Consider the following 15130-nt stretch of genomic DNA (forward strand, 5'->3'; position numbering starts at 1 on the left):
ACTGGTGCAGCAATAGGAAGCCAAGTTCGCTACTTGCTCTGTTTTGCAACATGCACCGCAATCCACAAATGTTGGTAGCGGGCAGAGCACGAGCTTCTTTTCACAGGCACCTTTTCGTGTCGGCTGTGAACCTTGCAAACTAGCTACTCTTTCTCGAGGCTTGCGGCGGTCCCCAAAGTCCATTCAGTGCTGCATAAATGGAGATGCCGGGGATTGAACCTGGGGCCTCATACATGCAAAGCATGCGCTCTACCACTGAGCTACATCCCCTTCAGTGGTTGTCAAATGATTACACTTCCCAGCCTAGACGTTGTGCCGTGCAAGAGGCCTCTATTCCTATTTGTGGAAGTCCACGGAGGAGCCAACAAAATACTAGCCCGGTCCTCTGACGGCGCTCCTCTCCACTCCACAGGCGGTTTGATTTGTGAAATTCTGCGCAAACCTTGAACCACGGCTTGCGGCCATCCCCAAAGTGCTGCAAAAGTGGAGATGCCGGGGATTGAACCCGGGGCCTCATACATGCAAAGCATGCGCTCTACCACTGAGCTACATCCCCTTCAGAAGTTGTCAAAAGATTACACTTCCCAGCCTAGACGTTGTGCCGTGCAAGAGGCTTATAATGCTAATTGTCGAAGTGCACGTTTGAGCCAACAAAGTAACAGCCGGGTCCTCTGACGGTGCTCCTCTCCGCTCCACAGGCTGTTTGATTTATGAAATTCTGCGCAAACCCTGAGCCACGGCTTGCGGTTGTACCCAGACCTCCTTTGGGGACATATAAGTGGAGATGCCGGGGATTGAACCCGGGACCTCATACATGCGAAGCATGCGCTCTACCACTGAGCTACATCCCCTTCAGTATTCATCAAAAGATTATACTTCCTAGTACAGACGTTGTGCCGTGCAAGAGGCCTACATTCCTAATCGTGGAAGTCCACGGAGGAGCCGAGAAAATACTAGCCAGGTCTTCTCCACTCCACAGGCGGTTTGATTTGTGAATTTCTGCGCAAACCCTGAACCACGGCTTGCGGTGGTCCCCAAAGTCCCTTCAGTGCTGCATAAATGGAGATGCCGGGGATTGAACCCGGGGCCTCATACATGCAAAGCATGCGCTCTACCACTGAGCTACATCCCCTTCAGTGATTGTCAAAAGATTACACTTCCCAGCCTAGACGTTGTGCCGTGCAAGAGGCCTCTTTTCCTAATTGTGGAAGTCCATGGAGGAGCCAACAAAATGCCAGCCCGGTCCTCTGACGGCACTCCTCTCCACTCCACAGGCGGTTTGATTTGTGAAATTCTGCGCAAACCCTGACCCACGGCTTGCGACGGTACCCTGACCTCCTTTAGGGCCGCATAAGTGGAGATGCCGGGGATTGAACCCGGGACCTCATACATGCGAAGCATGCGCTCTACCACTGAGCTACATCCCCCTCAGACACTGTCATAAAGATGCCGCTTCGTGAACAAAATTTTCTTTCACTCTAACTCGTCAGGCCTTTGTTCCACAAGCAGTTTCATTTCTCCTGGAAAGTCAAATTCCCGGCTATTGTGGGCAGCTGCTCTGCACTTGGTGTTGTGCTTTACTGGTGCAGCAATAGGAAGCCAAGTTCGCTACTTGCTCTGTTTTGCAACATGCACCGCAATCCACAAATGTTGGTAGCGGGCAGAGCACGAGCTTCTTTTCACAGGCACCTTTTCGTGTCGGCTGTGAACCTTGCAAACTAGCTACTCTTTCTCGAGGCTTGCGGCGGTCCCCAAAGTCCATTCAGTGCTGCATAAATGGAGATGCCGGGGATTGAACCTGGGGCCTCATACATGCAAAGCATGCGCTCTACCACTGAGCTACATCCCCTTCAGTGGTTGTCAAATGATTACACTTCCCAGCCTAGACGTTGTGCCGTGCAAGAGGCCTCTATTCCTATTTGTGGAAGTCCACGGAGGAGCCAACAAAATACTAGCCCGGTCCTCTGACGGCGCTCCTCTCCACTCCACAGGCGGTTTGATTTGTGAAATTCTGCGCAAACCTTGAACCACGGCTTGCGGCCATCCCCAAAGTGCTGCAAAAGTGGAGATGCCGGGGATTGAACCCGGGGCCTCATACATGCAAAGCATGCGCTCTACCACTGAGCTACATCCCCTTCAGAAGTTGTCAAAAGATTACACTTCCCAGCCTAGACGTTGTGCCGTGCAAGAGGCTTATAATGCTAATTGTCGAAGTGCACGTTTGAGCCAACAAAGTAACAGCCGGGTCCTCTGACGGTGCTCCTCTCCGCTCCACAGGCTGTTTGATTTATGAAATTCTGCGCAAACCCTGAGCCACGGCTTGCGGTTGTACCCAGACCTCCTTTGGGGACATATAAGTGGAGATGCCGGGGATTGAACCCGGGACCTCATACATGCGAAGCATGCGCTCTACCACTGAGCTACATCCCCTTCAGTATTCATCAAAAGATTATACTTCCTAGTACAGACGTTGTGCCGTGCAAGAGGCCTACATTCCTAATCGTGGAAGTCCACGGAGGAGCCGAGAAAATACTAGCCAGGTCTTCTCCACTCCACAGGCGGTTTGATTTGTGAATTTCTGCGCAAACCCTGAACCACGGCTTGCGGTGGTCCCCAAAGTCCCTTCAGTGCTGCATAAATGGAGATGCCGGGGATTGAACCCGGGGCCTCATACATGCAAAGCATGCGCTCTACCACTGAGCTACATCCCCTTCAGTGATTGTCAAAAGATTACACTTCCCAGCCTAGACGTTGTGCCGTGCAAGAGGCCTCTTTTCCTAATTGTGGAAGTCCATGGAGGAGCCAACAAAATGCCAGCCCGGTCCTCTGACGGCACTCCTCTCCACTCCACAGGCGGTTTGATTTGTGAAATTCTGCGCAAACCCTGACCCACGGCTTGCGACGGTACCCTGACCTCCTTTAGGGCCGCATAAGTGGAGATGCCGGGGATTGAACCCGGGACCTCATACATGCGAAGCATGCGCTCTACCACTGAGCTACATCCCCCTCAGACACTGTCATAAAGATGCCGCTTCGTGAACAAAATTTTCTTTCACTCTAACTCGTCAGGCCTTTGTTCCACAAGCAGTTTCATTTCTCCTGGAAAGTCAAATTCCCGGCTATTGTGGGCAGCTGCTCTGCACTTGGTGTTGTGCTTTACTGGTGCAGCAATAGGAAGCCAAGTTCGCTACTTGCTCTGTTTTGCAACATGCACCGCAATCCACAAATGTTGGTAGCGGGCAGAGCACGAGCTTCTTTTCACAGGCACCTTTTCGTGTCGGCTGTGAACCTTGCAAACTAGCTACTCTTTCTCGAGGCTTGCGGCGGTCCCCAAAGTCCATTCAGTGCTGCATAAATGGAGATGCCGGGGATTGAACCTGGGGCCTCATACATGCACTCTACCACTGAGCTACATCCCCTTCAGTGGTTGTCAAATGATTACACTTCCCAGCCTAGACGTTGTGCCGTGCAAGAGGCCTCTATTCCTATTTGTGGAAGTCCACGGAGGAGCCAACAAAATACTAGCCCGGTCCTCTGACGGCGCTCCTCTCCACTCCACAGGCGGTTTGATTTGTGAAATTCTGCGCAAACCTTGAACCACGGCTTGCGGCCATCCCCAAAGTGCTGCAAAAGTGGAGATGCCGGGGATTGAACCCGGGGCCTCATACATGCAAAGCATGCGCTCTACCACTGAGCTACATCCCCTTCAGAAGTTGTCAAAAGATTACACTTCCCAGCCTAGACGTTGTGCCGTGCAAGAGGCTTATAATGCTAATTGTCGAAGTGCACGTTTGAGCCAACAAAGTAACAGCCGGGTCCTCTGACGGTGCTCCTCTCCGCTCCACAGGCTGTTTGATTTATGAAATTCTGCGCAAACCCTGAGCCACGGCTTGCGGTTGTACCCAGACCTCCTTTGGGGACATATAAGTGGAGATGCCGGGGATTGAACCCGGGACCTCATACATGCGAAGCATGCGCTCTACCACTGAGCTACATCCCCTTCAGTATTCATCAAAAGATTATACTTCCTAGTACAGACGTTGTGCCGTGCAAAAGGCCTACGTTCCTAATCGTGGAAGTCCACGGAGGAGCCGAGAAAATACTAGCCAGGTCTTCTCCACTCCACAGGCGGTTTGATTTGTGAATTTCTGCGCAAACCCTGAACCACGGCTTGCGGTGGTCCCCAAAGTCCCTTCAGTGCTGCATAAATGGAGATGCCGGGGATTGAACCCGGGGCCTCATACATGCAAAGCATGCGCTCTACCACTGAGCTACATCCCCTTCAGTGATTGTCAAAAGATTACACTTCCCAGCCTAGACGTTGTGCCGTGCAAGAGGCCTCTTTACCTAATTGTGGAAGTCCATGGAGGAGCCAACAAAATGCCAGCCCGGTCCTCTGACGGCACTCCTCTCCACTCCACAGGCGGTTTGATTTGTGAAATTCTGCGCAAACCCTGACCCACGGCTTGCGACGGTACCCTGACCTCCTTTAGGGCCGCATAAGTGGAGATGCCGGGGATTGAACCCGGGACCTCATACATGCGAAGCATGCGCTCTACCACTGAGCTACATCCCCCTCAGACACTGTCATAAAGATGCCGCTTCGTGAACAAAATTTTCTTTCACTCTAACTCGTCAGGCCTTTGTTCCACAAGCAGTTTCATTTCTCCTGGAAAGTCAAATTCCCGGCTATTGTGGGCAGCTGCTCTGCACTTGGTGTTGTGCTTTACTGGTGCAGCAATAGGAAGCCAAGTTCGCTACTTGCTCTGTTTTGCAACATGCACCGCAATCCACAAATGTTGGTAGCGGGCAGAGCACGAGCTTCTTTTCACAGGCACCTTTTCGTGTCGGCTGTGAACCTTGCAAACTAGCTACTCTTTCTCGAGGCTTGCGGCGGTCCCCAAAGTCCATTCAGTGCTGCATAAATGGAGATGCCGGGGATTGAACCTGGGGCCTCATACATGCAAAGCATGCGCTCTACCACTGAGCTACATCCCCTTCAGTGGTTGTCAAATGATTACACTTCCCAGCCTAGACGTTGTGCCGTGCAAGAGGCCTCTATTCCTATTTGTGGAAGTCCACGGAGGAGCCAACAAAATACTAGCCCGGTCCTCTGACGGCGCTCCTCTCCACTCCACAGGCGGTTTGATTTGTGAAATTCTGCGCAAACCTTGAACCACGGCTTGCGGCCATCCCCAAAGTGCTGCAAAAGTGGAGATGCCGGGGATTGAACCCGGGGCCTCATACATGCAAAGCATGCGCTCTACCACTGAGCTACATCCCCTTCAGAAGTTGTCAAAAGATTACACTTCCCAGCCTAGACGTTGTGCCGTGCAAGAGGCTTATAATGCTAATTGTCGAAGTGCACGTTTGAGCCAACAAAGTAACAGCCGGGTCCTCTGACGGTGCTCCTCTCCGCTCCACAGGCTGTTTGATTTATGAATTCTGCGCAAACCCTGAGCCACGGCTTGCGGTTGTACCCAGACCTCCTTTGGGGACATATAAGTGGAGATGCCGGGGATTGAACCCGGGACCTCATACATGCGAAGCATGCGCTCTACCACTGAGCTACATCCCCTTCAGTATTCATCAAAAGATTATACTTCCTAGTACAGACGTTGTGCCGTGCAAGAGGCCTACATTCCTAATCGTGGAAGTCCACGGAGGAGCCGAGAAAATACTAGCCAGGTCTTCTCCACTCCACAGGCGGTTTGATTTGTGAATTTCTGCGCAAACCCTGAACCACGGCTTGCGGTGGTCCCCAAAGTCCCTTCAGTGCTGCATAAATGGAGATGCCGGGGATTGAACCCGGGGCCTCATACATGCAAAGCATGCGCTCTACCACTGAGCTACATCCCCTTCAGTGATTGTCAAAAGATTACACTTCCCAGCCTAGACGTTGTGCCGTGCAAGAGGCCTCTTTTCCTAATTGTGGAAGTCCATGGAGGAGCCAACAAAATGCCAGCCCGGTCCTCTGACGGCACTCCTCTCCACTCCACAGGCGGTTTGATTTTGTGAAATTCTGCGCAAACCCTGACCCACGGCTTGCGACGGTACCCTGACCTCCTTTAGGGCCGCATAAGTGGAGATGCCGGGGATTGAACCCGGGACCTCATACATGCGAAGCATGCGCTCTACCACTGAGCTACATCCCCCTCAGACACTGTCATAAAGATGCCGCTTCGTGAACAAAATTTTCTTTCACTCTAACTCGTCAGGCCTTTGTTCCACAAGCAGTTTCATTTCTCCTGGAAAGTCAAATTCCCGGCTATTGTGGGCAGCTGCTCTGCACTTGGTGTTGTGCTTTACTGGTGCAGCAATAGGAAGCCAAGTTCGCTACTTGCTCTGTTTTGCAACATGCACCGCAATCCACAAATGTTGGTAGCGGGCAGAGCACGAGCTTCTTTTCACAGGCACCTTTTCGTGTCGGCTGTGAACCTTGCAAACTAGCTACTCTTTCTCGAGGCTTGCGGCGGTCCCCAAAGTCCATTCAGTGCTGCATAAATGGAGATGCCGGGGATTGAACCTGGGGCCTCATACATGCACTCTACCACTGAGCTACATCCCCTTCAGTGGTTGTCAAATGATTACACTTCCCAGCCTAGACGTTGTGCCGTGCAAGAGGCCTCTATTCCTATTTGTGGAAGTCCACGGAGGAGCCAACAAAATACTAGCCCGGTCCTCTGACGGCGCTCCTCTCCACTCCACAGGCGGTTTGATTTGTGAAATTCTGCGCAAACCTTGAACCACGGCTTGCGGCCATCCCCAAAGTGCTGCAAAAGTGGAGATGCCGGGGATTGAACCCGGGGCCTCATACATGCAAAGCATGCGCTCTACCACTGAGCTACATCCCCTTCAGAAGTTGTCAAAAGATTACACTTCCCAGCCTAGACGTTGTGCCGTGCAAGAGGCTTATAATGCTAATTGTCGAAGTGCACGTTTGAGCCAACAAAGTAACAGCCGGGTCCTCTGACGGTGCTCCTCTCCGCTCCACAGGCTGTTTGATTTATGAAATTCTGCGCAAACCCTGAGCCACGGCTTGCGGTTGTACCCAGACCTCCTTTGGGGACATATAAGTGGAGATGCCGGGGATTGAACCCGGGACCTCATACATGCGAAGCATGCGCTCTACCACTGAGCTACATCCCCTTCAGTATTCATCAAAAGATTATACTTCCTAGTACAGACGTTGTGCCGTGCAAGAGGCCTACATTCCTAATCGTGGAAGTCCACGGAGGAGCCGAGAAAATACTAGCCAGGTCTTCTCCACTCCACAGGCGGTTTGATTTGTGAATTTCTGCGCAAACCCTGAACCACGGCTTGCGGTGGTCCCCAAAGTCCCTTCAGTGCTGCATAAATGGAGATGCCGGGGGTTGAACCCGGGGCCTCATACATGCAAAGCATGCGCTCTACCACTGAGCTACATCCCCTTCAGTGATTGTCGAAAGATTACACTTCCCAGCCTAGACGTTGTGCCGTGCAAGAGGCCTCTTTTCCTAATTGTGGAAGTCCATGGAGGAGCCAACAAAATGCCAGCCCGGTCCTCTGACGGCACTCCTCTCCACTCCACAGGCGGTTTGATTTGTGAAATTCTGCGCAAACCCTGACCCACGGCTTGCGACGGTACCCTGACCTCCTTTAGGGCCGCATAAGTGGAGATGCCGGGGATTGAACCCGGGACCTCATACATGCGAAGCATGCGCTCTACCACTGAGCTACATCCCCCTCAGACACTGTCATAAAGATGCCGCTTCGTGAACAAAATTTTCTTTCACTCTAACTCGTCAGGCCTTTGTTCCACAAGCAGTTTCATTTCTCCTGGAAAGTCAAATTCCCGGCTATTGTGGGCAGCTGCTCTGCACTTGGTGTTGTGCTTTACTGGTGCAGCAATAGGAAGCCAAGTTCGCTACTTGCTCTGTTTTGCAACATGCACCGCAATCCACAAATGTTGGTAGCGGGCAGAGCACGAGCTTCTTTTCACAGGCACCTTTTCGTGTCGGCTGTGAACCTTGCAAACTAGCTACTCTTTCTCGAGGCTTGCGGCGGTCCCCAAAGTCCATTCAGTGCTGCATAAATGGAGATGCCGGGGATTGAACCCGGGGCCTCATACATGCAAAGCATGCGCTCTACCACTGAGCTACATCCCCTTCAGTGGTTGTCAAATGATTACACTTCCCAGCCTAGACGTTGTGCCGTGCAAGAGGCCTCTATTCCTATTTGTGGAAGTCCACGGAGGAGCCAACAAAATACTAGCCCGGTCCTCTGACGGCGCTCCTCTCCACTCCACAGGCGGTTTGATTTGTGAAATTCTGCGCAAACCTTGAACCACGGCTTGCGGCCATCCCCAAAGTGCTGCAAAAGTGGAGATGCCGGGGATTGAACCCGGGGCCTCATACATGCAAAGCATGCGCTCTACCACTGAGCTACATCCCCTTCAGAAGTTGTCAAAAGATTACACTTCCCAGCCTAGAGGTTGTGCCGTGCAAGAGGCTTATAATGCTAATTGTCGAAGTGCACGTTTGAGCCAACAAAGTAACAGCCGGGTCCTCTGACGGTGCTCCTCTCCGCTCCACAGGCTGTTTGATTTATGAAATTCTGCGCAAACCCTGAGCCACGGCTTGCGGTTGTACCCAGACCTCCTTTGGGGACATATAAGTGGAGATGCCGGGATGAACCCGGGACCTCATACATGCGAAGCATGCGCTCTACCACTGAGCTACATCCCCTTCAGTATTCATCAAAAGATTATACTTCCTAGTACAGACGTTGTGCCGTGCAAAAGGCCTACATTCCTAATCGTGGAAGTCCACGGAGGAGCCGAGAAAATACTAGCTAGGTCTTCTCCACTCCACAGGCGGTTTGATTTGTGAATTTCTGCGCAAACCCTGAACCACGGCTTGCGGTGGTCCCCAAAGTCCCTTCAGTGCTGCATAAATGGAGATGCCGGGGATTGAACCCGGGGCCTCATACATGCAAAGCATGCGCTCTACCACTGAGCTACATCCCCTTCAGTGATTGTCGAAAGATTACACTTCCCAGCCTAGACGTTGTGCCGTGCAAGAGGCCTCTTTTCCTAATTGTGGAAGTCCATGGAGGAGCCAACAAAATGCCAGCCCGGTCCTCTGACGGCACTCCTCTCCATTCCACAGGCGGTTTGATTTGTGAAATTCTGCGCAAACCCTGACCCACGGCTTGCGACGGTACCCTGACCTCCTTTAGGGCCGCATAAGTGGAGATGCCGGGGATTGAACCCGGGACCTCACACATGCGAAGCATGCGCTCTACCACTGAGCTACATCCCCCTCAGACACTGTCATAAAGATGCCGCTTCGTGAACAAAATTTTCTTTCACTCTAACTCGTCAGGCCTTTGTTCCACAAGCAGTTTCATTTCTCCTGGAAAGTCTAATTCCCGGCTATTGTGGGCAGCTGCTCTGCACTTGGTGTTGTGCTTTACTGCTGCAGCAATAGGAAGCCAAGTTCGCTACTTGCTCTGTTTTGCAACATGCACCGCAATCCACAAATGTTGGTAGCGGGCAGAGCACGAGCTTCTTTTCACAGGCACCTTTTCGTGTCGGCTGTGAACCTTGCAAACTAGCTACTCTTTCTCGAGGCTTGCGGCGGTCCCCAAAGTCCATTCAGTGCTGCATAAATGGAGATGCCGGGGATTGAACCCGGGGCCTCATACATGCAAAGCATGCGCTCTACCACTGAGCTACATCCCCTTCAGTGGTTGTCAAATGATTACACTTCCCAGCCTAGACGTTGTGCCGTGCAAGAGGCCTCTATTCCTATTTGTGGAAGTCCACGGAGGAGCCAACAAAATACTAGCCCGGTCCTCTGACGGCGCTCCTCTCCACTCCACAGGCGGTTTGATTTGTGAAATTCTGCGCAAACCTTGAACCACGGCTTGCGGCCATCCCCAAAGTGCTGCAAAAGTGGAGATGCCGGGGATTGAACCCGGGGCCTCATACATGCAAAGCATGCGCTCTACCACTGAGCTACATCCCCTTCAGAAGTTGTCAAAAGATTACACTTCCCACCCTAGACGTTGTGCCGTGCAAGAGGCTTATAATGCTAATTGTCGAAGTGCACGTTTGAGCCAACAAAGTAACAGCCGGGTCCTCTGACGGTGCTCCTCTCCGCTCCACAGGCTGTTTGATTTATGAAATTCTGCGCAAACCCTGAGCCACGGCTTGCGGTTGTACCCAGACCTCCTTTGGGGACATATAAGTGGAGATGCCGGGGATTGAACCCGGGACCTCATACATGCGAAGCATGCGCTCTACCACTGAGCTACATCCCCTTCAGTATTCATCAAAAGATTATACTTCCTAGTACAGACGTTGTGCCGTGCAAAAGGCCTACGTTCCTAATCGTGGAAGTCCACGGAGGAGCCGAGAAAATACTAGCCAGGTCTTCTCCACTCCACAGGCGGTTTGATTTGTGAATTTCTGCGCAAACCCTGAACCACGGCTTGCGGTGGTCCCCAAAGTCCCTTCAGTGCTGCATAAATGGAGATGCCGGGGATTGAACCCGGGGCCTCATACATGCAAAGCATGCGCTCTACCACTGAGCTACATCCCCTTCAGTGATTGTCGAAAGATTACACTTCCCAGCCTAGACGTTGTGCCGTGCAAGAGGCCTCTTTTCCTAATTGTGGAAGTCCATGGAGGAGCCAACAAAATGCCAGCCCGGTCCTCTGACGGCACTCCTCTCCACTCCACAGGCGGTTTGATTTGTGAAATTCTGCGCAAACCCTGACCCACGGCTTGCGACGGTACCCTGACCTCCTTTAGGGCCGCATAAGTGGAGATGCCGGGGATTGAACCCGGGACCTCATACATGCGAAGCATGCGCTCTACCACTGAGCTACATCCCCCTCAGACACTGTCATAAAGATGCCGCTTCGTGAACAAAATTTTCTTTCACTCTAACTCGTCAGGCCTTTGTTCCACAAGCAGTTTCATTTCTCCTGGAAAGTCAAATTCCCGGCTATTGTGGGCAGCTGCTCTGCACTTGGTGTTGTGCTTTACTGCTGCAGCAATAGGAAGCCAAGTTCGCTACTTGCTCTGTTTTGCAACATGCACCGCAATCCACAAATGTTGGTAGCGGGCAGAGCACGAGCTTCTTTTCACAGGCACCTTTTCGTGTCGGCTGTGAACCTTGCAAACTAGCTACTCTTTCTCGAGGCTTGCGGCGGTCCCCAAAGTCCATTCAGTGCTGCATAAATGGAGATGCCGGGGATTGAACCCGGGGCCTCATACATGCAAAGCATGCGCTCTACCACTGAGCTACATCCCCTTCAGTGGTTGTCAAATGATTACACTTCCCAGCCTAGACGTTGTGCCGTGCAAGAGGCCTCTATTCCTATTTGTGGAAGTCCACGGAGGAGCCAACAAAATACTAGCCCGGTCCTCTGACGGCGCTCCTCTCCACTCCACAGGCGGTTTGATTTGTGAAATTCTGCGCAAACCTTGAACCACGGCTTGCGGCCATCCCCAAAGTGCTGCAAAAGTGGAGATGCCGGGGATTGAACCCGGGCCTCATACATGCAAAGCATGCGCTCTACCACTGAGCTACATCCCCTTCAGAAGTTGTCAAAAGATTACACTTCCCAGCCTAGACGTTGTGCCGTGCAAGAGGCTTATAATGCTAATTGTCGAAGTGCACGTTTGAGCCAACAAAGTAACAGCCGGGTCCTCTGACGATGCTCCTCTCCGCTCCACAGGCTGTTTGATTTATGAAATTCTGCGCAAACCCTGAGCCACGGCTTGCGGTTGTACCCAGACCTCCTTTGGGGACATATAAGTGGAGATGCCGGGGATTGAACCCGGGACCTCATACATGCGAAGCATGCGCTCTACCACTGAGCTACATCCCCTTCAGTATTTATCAAAAGATTATACTTCCTAGTACAGACGTTGTGCCGTGCAAGAGGCCTACATTCCTAATCGTGGAAGTCCACGGAGGAGCCGAGAAAATACTAGCCAGGTCTTCTCCACTCCACAGGCGGTTTGATTTGTGAATTTCTGCGCAAACCCTGAACCACGGCTTGCGGTGGTCCCCAAAGTCCCTTCAGTGCTGCATAAATGGAGATGCCGGGGATTGAACCCGGGGCCTCATTCATGCAAAGCATGCGCTCTACCACTGAGCTACATCCCCTTCAGTGGTTGTCGAAAGATTACACTTCCCAGCCTAGACGTTGTGCCGTGCAAGAGGCCTCTTTTCCTAATTGTGGAAGTCCATGGAGGAGCCAACAAAATGCCAGCCCGGTCCTCTGACGGCACTCCTCTCCACTCCACAGGCGGTTTGATTTGTGAAATTCTGCGCAAACCCTGACCCACGGCTTGCGACGGTACCCTGACCTCCTTTAGGGCCGCATAAGTGGAGATGCCGGGGATTGAACCCGGGACCTCATACATGCGAAGCATGCGCTCTACCACTGAGCTACATCCCCCTCAGACACTTTCATAAAGATGCCGCTTCGTGAACAAAATTTTCTTTCACTCTAACTCGTCAGGCCTTTGTTCCACAAGCAGTTTCATTTCTCCTGGAAAGTCAAATTCCCGGCTATTGTGGGCAGCTGCTCTGCACTGCTGCAGCAATAGGAAGCCAAGTTCGCTACCTGCTCTGTTTTGCAACATGCACCGCAATCCACAAATGTTGGTAGCGGGCAGAGCACGAGCTTCTTTTCACAGGCACCTTTTCGTGTCGGCTGTGAACCTTGCAAACTAGCTACTCTTTCTCGAAGCTTGCGGTGGTCACCAAAGTCCATTCAGTGCTGCATAAATGGAGATGCCGGGGATTGAACCGGGGGCCACATACATGCAAAGCATGCGCTCCACCACTGAGCTACATCCCCTTCAGTGATTGTCAAAAGATTATACTTCCCAGCCTAGACGTTGTGCCGTGCAAGACGCCTCTATTCCTATTTGTGGAAGTCCACGGGGGAGCCAACAAAATACTAGCCAGGTCCTCTGACGGCGCTCCTCTCCACTCTGCAGGCGGTTTGATTTGTGAATTTCTGCGCAAACCCTGAACCACGGCTTGCGGTGGTCCCCAAAGTCCCTTCAGTGCTGCATAAATGGAGATGCCGGGGATTGAACCCGGGGCCTCATACATGCAAAGCATGCGCTCTACCACTGAGCTACATCCCCTTCAGTGATTGTCGAAAGATTACACTTCCCAGCCTAGACGTTGTGCCGTGCAAGAGGCCTCTTTTCCTAATTGTGGAAGTCCATGGAGGAGCCAACAAAATGCCAGCCCGGTCCTCTGACGGCACTCCTCTCCACTCCACAGGCGGTTTGATTTGTGAAATTCTGCGCAAACCCTGACCCACGGCTTGCGACGGTACCCTGACCTCCTTTAGGGCCGCATAAGTGGAGATGCCGGGGATTGAACCCGGGACCTCATACATGCGAAGCATGCGCTCTACCACTGAGCTACATCCCCCTCAGACACTGTCATAAAGATGCCGCTTCGTGAACAAAATTTTCTTTCACTCTAACTCGTCAGGCCTTTGTTCCACAAGCAGTTTCATTTCTCCTGGAAAGTCTAATTCCCGGCTATTGTGGGCAGCTGCTCTGCACTTGGTGTTGTGCTTTACTGCTGCAGCAATAGGAAGCCAAGTTCGCTACTTGCTCTGTTTTGCAACATGCACCGCAATCCACAAATGTTGGTAGCGGGCAGAGCACGAGCTTCTTTTCACAGGCACCTTTTCGTGTCGGCTGTGAACCTTGCAAACTAGCTACTCTTTCTCGAGGCTTGCGGCGGTCCCCAAAGTCCATTCAGTGCTGCATAAATGGAGATGCCGGGGATTGAACCCGGGGCCTCATACATGCAAAGCATGCGCTCTACCACTGAGCTACATCCCCTTCAGTGGTTGTCAAATGATTACACTTCCCAGCCTAGACGTTGTGCCGTGCAAGAGGCCTCTATTCCTATTTGTGGAAGTCCACGGAGGAGCCAACAAAATACTAGCCCGGTCCTCTGACGGCGCTCCTCTCCACTCCACAGGCGGTTTGATTTGTGAAATTCTGCGCAAACCTTGAACCACGGCTTGCGGCCATCCCCAAAGTGCTGCAAAAGTGGAGATGCCGGGGATTGAACCCGGGGCCTCATACATGCAAAGCATGCGCTCTACCACTGAGCTACATCCCCTTCAGAAGTTGTCAAAAGATTACACTTCCCAGCCTAGACGTTGTGCCGTGCAAGAGGCTTATAATGCTAATTGTCGAAGTGCACGTTTGAGCCAACAAAGTAACAGCCGGGTCCTCTGACGGTGCTCCTCTCCGCTCCACAGGCTGTTTGATTTATGAAATTCTGCGCAAACCCTGAGCCACGGCTTGCGGTTGTACCCAGACCTCCTTTGGGGACATATAAGTGGAGATGCCGGGGATTGAACCCGGGACCTCATACATGCGAAGCATGCGCTCTACCACTGAGCTACATCCCCTTCAGTATTCATCAAAAGATTATACTTCCTAGTACAGACGTTGTGCCGTGCAAGAGGCCTACATTCCTAATCGTGGAAGTCCACGGAGGAGCCGAGAAAATACTAGCCAGGTCTTCTCCACTCCACAGGCGGTTTGATTTGTGAATTTCTGCGCAAACCCTGAACCACGGCTTGCGGTGGTCCCCAAAGTTCCTTCAGTGCTGCATAAATGGAGATGCCGGGGATTGAACCCGGGGCCTCATACATGCAAAGCATGCGCTCTACCACTGAGCTACATCCCCTTCAGTGATTGTCGAAAGATTACACTTCCCAGCCTAGACGTTGTGCCGTGCAAGAGGCCTCTTTTCCTAATTGTGGAAGTCCATGGAGGAGCCAACAAAATGCCAGCCCGGTCCTCTGACGGCACTCCTCTCCACTCCACAGGCGGTTTGATTTGTGAAATTCTGCGCAAACCCTGACCCACGGCTTGCGACGGTACCCTGACCTCCTTTAGGGCCGCATAAGTGGAGATGCCGGGGATTGAACCCGGGACCTCATACATGCGAAGCATGCGCTCTACCACTGAGCTACATCCCCCTCAGACACTGTCATAAAGATGCCGCTTCGTGAACAAAATTTTCTTTCACTCTAACTCGTCAGGCCTTTGTTCCACAAGCAGTTTCATTTCTCCTGG

At 52.2% G+C, this 15130-nt stretch overlaps 46 non-coding genes across 46 annotated transcripts; all 46 read right to left on the reverse strand.

The window, feature by feature from the left end:
• Nucleotides 1-198: 198 nt before the first annotated feature.
• Nucleotides 199-270, reverse strand: trnaa-ugc (transfer RNA alanine (anticodon UGC)). Its single transcript has one exon. It is a non-coding gene; the product is annotated as a tRNA-Ala (tRNA).
• Nucleotides 271-484: 214 nt separating this feature from the next.
• Nucleotides 485-556, reverse strand: trnaa-ugc (transfer RNA alanine (anticodon UGC)). Its single transcript has one exon. It is a non-coding gene; the product is annotated as a tRNA-Ala (tRNA).
• A 223-nt stretch (nucleotides 557-779) lies between these two features.
• On the reverse strand, nucleotides 780-851 carry trnaa-cgc (transfer RNA alanine (anticodon CGC)). The gene has a single exon. It is a non-coding gene; the product is annotated as a tRNA-Ala (tRNA).
• A 209-nt stretch (nucleotides 852-1060) lies between these two features.
• trnaa-ugc (transfer RNA alanine (anticodon UGC)) lies at nucleotides 1061-1132 on the reverse strand. Its single transcript has one exon. It is a non-coding gene; the product is annotated as a tRNA-Ala (tRNA).
• Nucleotides 1133-1355: 223 nt separating this feature from the next.
• trnaa-cgc (transfer RNA alanine (anticodon CGC)) lies at nucleotides 1356-1427 on the reverse strand. Its single transcript has one exon. It is a non-coding gene; the product is annotated as a tRNA-Ala (tRNA).
• Nucleotides 1428-1777: 350 nt separating this feature from the next.
• On the reverse strand, nucleotides 1778-1849 carry trnaa-ugc (transfer RNA alanine (anticodon UGC)). The gene has a single exon. It is a non-coding gene; the product is annotated as a tRNA-Ala (tRNA).
• A 214-nt stretch (nucleotides 1850-2063) lies between these two features.
• Nucleotides 2064-2135, reverse strand: trnaa-ugc (transfer RNA alanine (anticodon UGC)). Its single transcript has one exon. It is a non-coding gene; the product is annotated as a tRNA-Ala (tRNA).
• A 223-nt stretch (nucleotides 2136-2358) lies between these two features.
• trnaa-cgc (transfer RNA alanine (anticodon CGC)) lies at nucleotides 2359-2430 on the reverse strand. The gene has a single exon. It is a non-coding gene; the product is annotated as a tRNA-Ala (tRNA).
• A 209-nt stretch (nucleotides 2431-2639) lies between these two features.
• On the reverse strand, nucleotides 2640-2711 carry trnaa-ugc (transfer RNA alanine (anticodon UGC)). Its single transcript has one exon. It is a non-coding gene; the product is annotated as a tRNA-Ala (tRNA).
• A 223-nt stretch (nucleotides 2712-2934) lies between these two features.
• On the reverse strand, nucleotides 2935-3006 carry trnaa-cgc (transfer RNA alanine (anticodon CGC)). The gene has a single exon. It is a non-coding gene; the product is annotated as a tRNA-Ala (tRNA).
• A 627-nt stretch (nucleotides 3007-3633) lies between these two features.
• On the reverse strand, nucleotides 3634-3705 carry trnaa-ugc (transfer RNA alanine (anticodon UGC)). The gene has a single exon. It is a non-coding gene; the product is annotated as a tRNA-Ala (tRNA).
• A 223-nt stretch (nucleotides 3706-3928) lies between these two features.
• On the reverse strand, nucleotides 3929-4000 carry trnaa-cgc (transfer RNA alanine (anticodon CGC)). Its single transcript has one exon. It is a non-coding gene; the product is annotated as a tRNA-Ala (tRNA).
• Nucleotides 4001-4209: 209 nt separating this feature from the next.
• Nucleotides 4210-4281, reverse strand: trnaa-ugc (transfer RNA alanine (anticodon UGC)). The gene has a single exon. It is a non-coding gene; the product is annotated as a tRNA-Ala (tRNA).
• Nucleotides 4282-4504: 223 nt separating this feature from the next.
• On the reverse strand, nucleotides 4505-4576 carry trnaa-cgc (transfer RNA alanine (anticodon CGC)). Its single transcript has one exon. It is a non-coding gene; the product is annotated as a tRNA-Ala (tRNA).
• Nucleotides 4577-4926: 350 nt separating this feature from the next.
• trnaa-ugc (transfer RNA alanine (anticodon UGC)) lies at nucleotides 4927-4998 on the reverse strand. The gene has a single exon. It is a non-coding gene; the product is annotated as a tRNA-Ala (tRNA).
• A 214-nt stretch (nucleotides 4999-5212) lies between these two features.
• trnaa-ugc (transfer RNA alanine (anticodon UGC)) lies at nucleotides 5213-5284 on the reverse strand. The gene has a single exon. It is a non-coding gene; the product is annotated as a tRNA-Ala (tRNA).
• Nucleotides 5285-5506: 222 nt separating this feature from the next.
• trnaa-cgc (transfer RNA alanine (anticodon CGC)) lies at nucleotides 5507-5578 on the reverse strand. The gene has a single exon. It is a non-coding gene; the product is annotated as a tRNA-Ala (tRNA).
• A 209-nt stretch (nucleotides 5579-5787) lies between these two features.
• trnaa-ugc (transfer RNA alanine (anticodon UGC)) lies at nucleotides 5788-5859 on the reverse strand. The gene has a single exon. It is a non-coding gene; the product is annotated as a tRNA-Ala (tRNA).
• Nucleotides 5860-6083: 224 nt separating this feature from the next.
• On the reverse strand, nucleotides 6084-6155 carry trnaa-cgc (transfer RNA alanine (anticodon CGC)). The gene has a single exon. It is a non-coding gene; the product is annotated as a tRNA-Ala (tRNA).
• Nucleotides 6156-6782: 627 nt separating this feature from the next.
• Nucleotides 6783-6854, reverse strand: trnaa-ugc (transfer RNA alanine (anticodon UGC)). The gene has a single exon. It is a non-coding gene; the product is annotated as a tRNA-Ala (tRNA).
• A 223-nt stretch (nucleotides 6855-7077) lies between these two features.
• Nucleotides 7078-7149, reverse strand: trnaa-cgc (transfer RNA alanine (anticodon CGC)). Its single transcript has one exon. It is a non-coding gene; the product is annotated as a tRNA-Ala (tRNA).
• A 209-nt stretch (nucleotides 7150-7358) lies between these two features.
• Nucleotides 7359-7430, reverse strand: trnaa-ugc (transfer RNA alanine (anticodon UGC)). Its single transcript has one exon. It is a non-coding gene; the product is annotated as a tRNA-Ala (tRNA).
• Nucleotides 7431-7653: 223 nt separating this feature from the next.
• trnaa-cgc (transfer RNA alanine (anticodon CGC)) lies at nucleotides 7654-7725 on the reverse strand. Its single transcript has one exon. It is a non-coding gene; the product is annotated as a tRNA-Ala (tRNA).
• Nucleotides 7726-8075: 350 nt separating this feature from the next.
• On the reverse strand, nucleotides 8076-8147 carry trnaa-ugc (transfer RNA alanine (anticodon UGC)). Its single transcript has one exon. It is a non-coding gene; the product is annotated as a tRNA-Ala (tRNA).
• A 214-nt stretch (nucleotides 8148-8361) lies between these two features.
• trnaa-ugc (transfer RNA alanine (anticodon UGC)) lies at nucleotides 8362-8433 on the reverse strand. Its single transcript has one exon. It is a non-coding gene; the product is annotated as a tRNA-Ala (tRNA).
• Nucleotides 8434-8656: 223 nt separating this feature from the next.
• trnaa-cgc (transfer RNA alanine (anticodon CGC)) lies at nucleotides 8657-8726 on the reverse strand. Its single transcript has one exon. It is a non-coding gene; the product is annotated as a tRNA-Ala (tRNA).
• A 209-nt stretch (nucleotides 8727-8935) lies between these two features.
• trnaa-ugc (transfer RNA alanine (anticodon UGC)) lies at nucleotides 8936-9007 on the reverse strand. Its single transcript has one exon. It is a non-coding gene; the product is annotated as a tRNA-Ala (tRNA).
• A 223-nt stretch (nucleotides 9008-9230) lies between these two features.
• On the reverse strand, nucleotides 9231-9302 carry trnaa-cgc (transfer RNA alanine (anticodon CGC)). Its single transcript has one exon. It is a non-coding gene; the product is annotated as a tRNA-Ala (tRNA).
• A 350-nt stretch (nucleotides 9303-9652) lies between these two features.
• On the reverse strand, nucleotides 9653-9724 carry trnaa-ugc (transfer RNA alanine (anticodon UGC)). The gene has a single exon. It is a non-coding gene; the product is annotated as a tRNA-Ala (tRNA).
• A 214-nt stretch (nucleotides 9725-9938) lies between these two features.
• Nucleotides 9939-10010, reverse strand: trnaa-ugc (transfer RNA alanine (anticodon UGC)). The gene has a single exon. It is a non-coding gene; the product is annotated as a tRNA-Ala (tRNA).
• A 223-nt stretch (nucleotides 10011-10233) lies between these two features.
• On the reverse strand, nucleotides 10234-10305 carry trnaa-cgc (transfer RNA alanine (anticodon CGC)). Its single transcript has one exon. It is a non-coding gene; the product is annotated as a tRNA-Ala (tRNA).
• A 209-nt stretch (nucleotides 10306-10514) lies between these two features.
• trnaa-ugc (transfer RNA alanine (anticodon UGC)) lies at nucleotides 10515-10586 on the reverse strand. The gene has a single exon. It is a non-coding gene; the product is annotated as a tRNA-Ala (tRNA).
• Nucleotides 10587-10809: 223 nt separating this feature from the next.
• trnaa-cgc (transfer RNA alanine (anticodon CGC)) lies at nucleotides 10810-10881 on the reverse strand. The gene has a single exon. It is a non-coding gene; the product is annotated as a tRNA-Ala (tRNA).
• Nucleotides 10882-11231: 350 nt separating this feature from the next.
• trnaa-ugc (transfer RNA alanine (anticodon UGC)) lies at nucleotides 11232-11303 on the reverse strand. The gene has a single exon. It is a non-coding gene; the product is annotated as a tRNA-Ala (tRNA).
• Nucleotides 11304-11517: 214 nt separating this feature from the next.
• trnaa-ugc (transfer RNA alanine (anticodon UGC)) lies at nucleotides 11518-11588 on the reverse strand. The gene has a single exon. It is a non-coding gene; the product is annotated as a tRNA-Ala (tRNA).
• A 223-nt stretch (nucleotides 11589-11811) lies between these two features.
• trnaa-cgc (transfer RNA alanine (anticodon CGC)) lies at nucleotides 11812-11883 on the reverse strand. Its single transcript has one exon. It is a non-coding gene; the product is annotated as a tRNA-Ala (tRNA).
• Nucleotides 11884-12092: 209 nt separating this feature from the next.
• trnaa-ugc (transfer RNA alanine (anticodon UGC)) lies at nucleotides 12093-12164 on the reverse strand. Its single transcript has one exon. It is a non-coding gene; the product is annotated as a tRNA-Ala (tRNA).
• Nucleotides 12165-12387: 223 nt separating this feature from the next.
• trnaa-cgc (transfer RNA alanine (anticodon CGC)) lies at nucleotides 12388-12459 on the reverse strand. Its single transcript has one exon. It is a non-coding gene; the product is annotated as a tRNA-Ala (tRNA).
• A 333-nt stretch (nucleotides 12460-12792) lies between these two features.
• On the reverse strand, nucleotides 12793-12864 carry trnaa-ugc (transfer RNA alanine (anticodon UGC)). Its single transcript has one exon. It is a non-coding gene; the product is annotated as a tRNA-Ala (tRNA).
• A 223-nt stretch (nucleotides 12865-13087) lies between these two features.
• On the reverse strand, nucleotides 13088-13159 carry trnaa-ugc (transfer RNA alanine (anticodon UGC)). Its single transcript has one exon. It is a non-coding gene; the product is annotated as a tRNA-Ala (tRNA).
• Nucleotides 13160-13382: 223 nt separating this feature from the next.
• trnaa-cgc (transfer RNA alanine (anticodon CGC)) lies at nucleotides 13383-13454 on the reverse strand. Its single transcript has one exon. It is a non-coding gene; the product is annotated as a tRNA-Ala (tRNA).
• Nucleotides 13455-13804: 350 nt separating this feature from the next.
• On the reverse strand, nucleotides 13805-13876 carry trnaa-ugc (transfer RNA alanine (anticodon UGC)). Its single transcript has one exon. It is a non-coding gene; the product is annotated as a tRNA-Ala (tRNA).
• Nucleotides 13877-14090: 214 nt separating this feature from the next.
• trnaa-ugc (transfer RNA alanine (anticodon UGC)) lies at nucleotides 14091-14162 on the reverse strand. Its single transcript has one exon. It is a non-coding gene; the product is annotated as a tRNA-Ala (tRNA).
• A 223-nt stretch (nucleotides 14163-14385) lies between these two features.
• Nucleotides 14386-14457, reverse strand: trnaa-cgc (transfer RNA alanine (anticodon CGC)). Its single transcript has one exon. It is a non-coding gene; the product is annotated as a tRNA-Ala (tRNA).
• Nucleotides 14458-14666: 209 nt separating this feature from the next.
• trnaa-ugc (transfer RNA alanine (anticodon UGC)) lies at nucleotides 14667-14738 on the reverse strand. Its single transcript has one exon. It is a non-coding gene; the product is annotated as a tRNA-Ala (tRNA).
• Nucleotides 14739-14961: 223 nt separating this feature from the next.
• trnaa-cgc (transfer RNA alanine (anticodon CGC)) lies at nucleotides 14962-15033 on the reverse strand. Its single transcript has one exon. It is a non-coding gene; the product is annotated as a tRNA-Ala (tRNA).
• Nucleotides 15034-15130: the final 97 nt, after the last annotated feature.

Source organism: Sardina pilchardus, chromosome 23, assembly GCF_963854185.1.
Source record: "Sardina pilchardus chromosome 23, fSarPil1.1, whole genome shotgun sequence".
NCBI lineage: Eukaryota > Metazoa > Chordata > Actinopteri > Clupeiformes > Clupeidae > Sardina > Sardina pilchardus.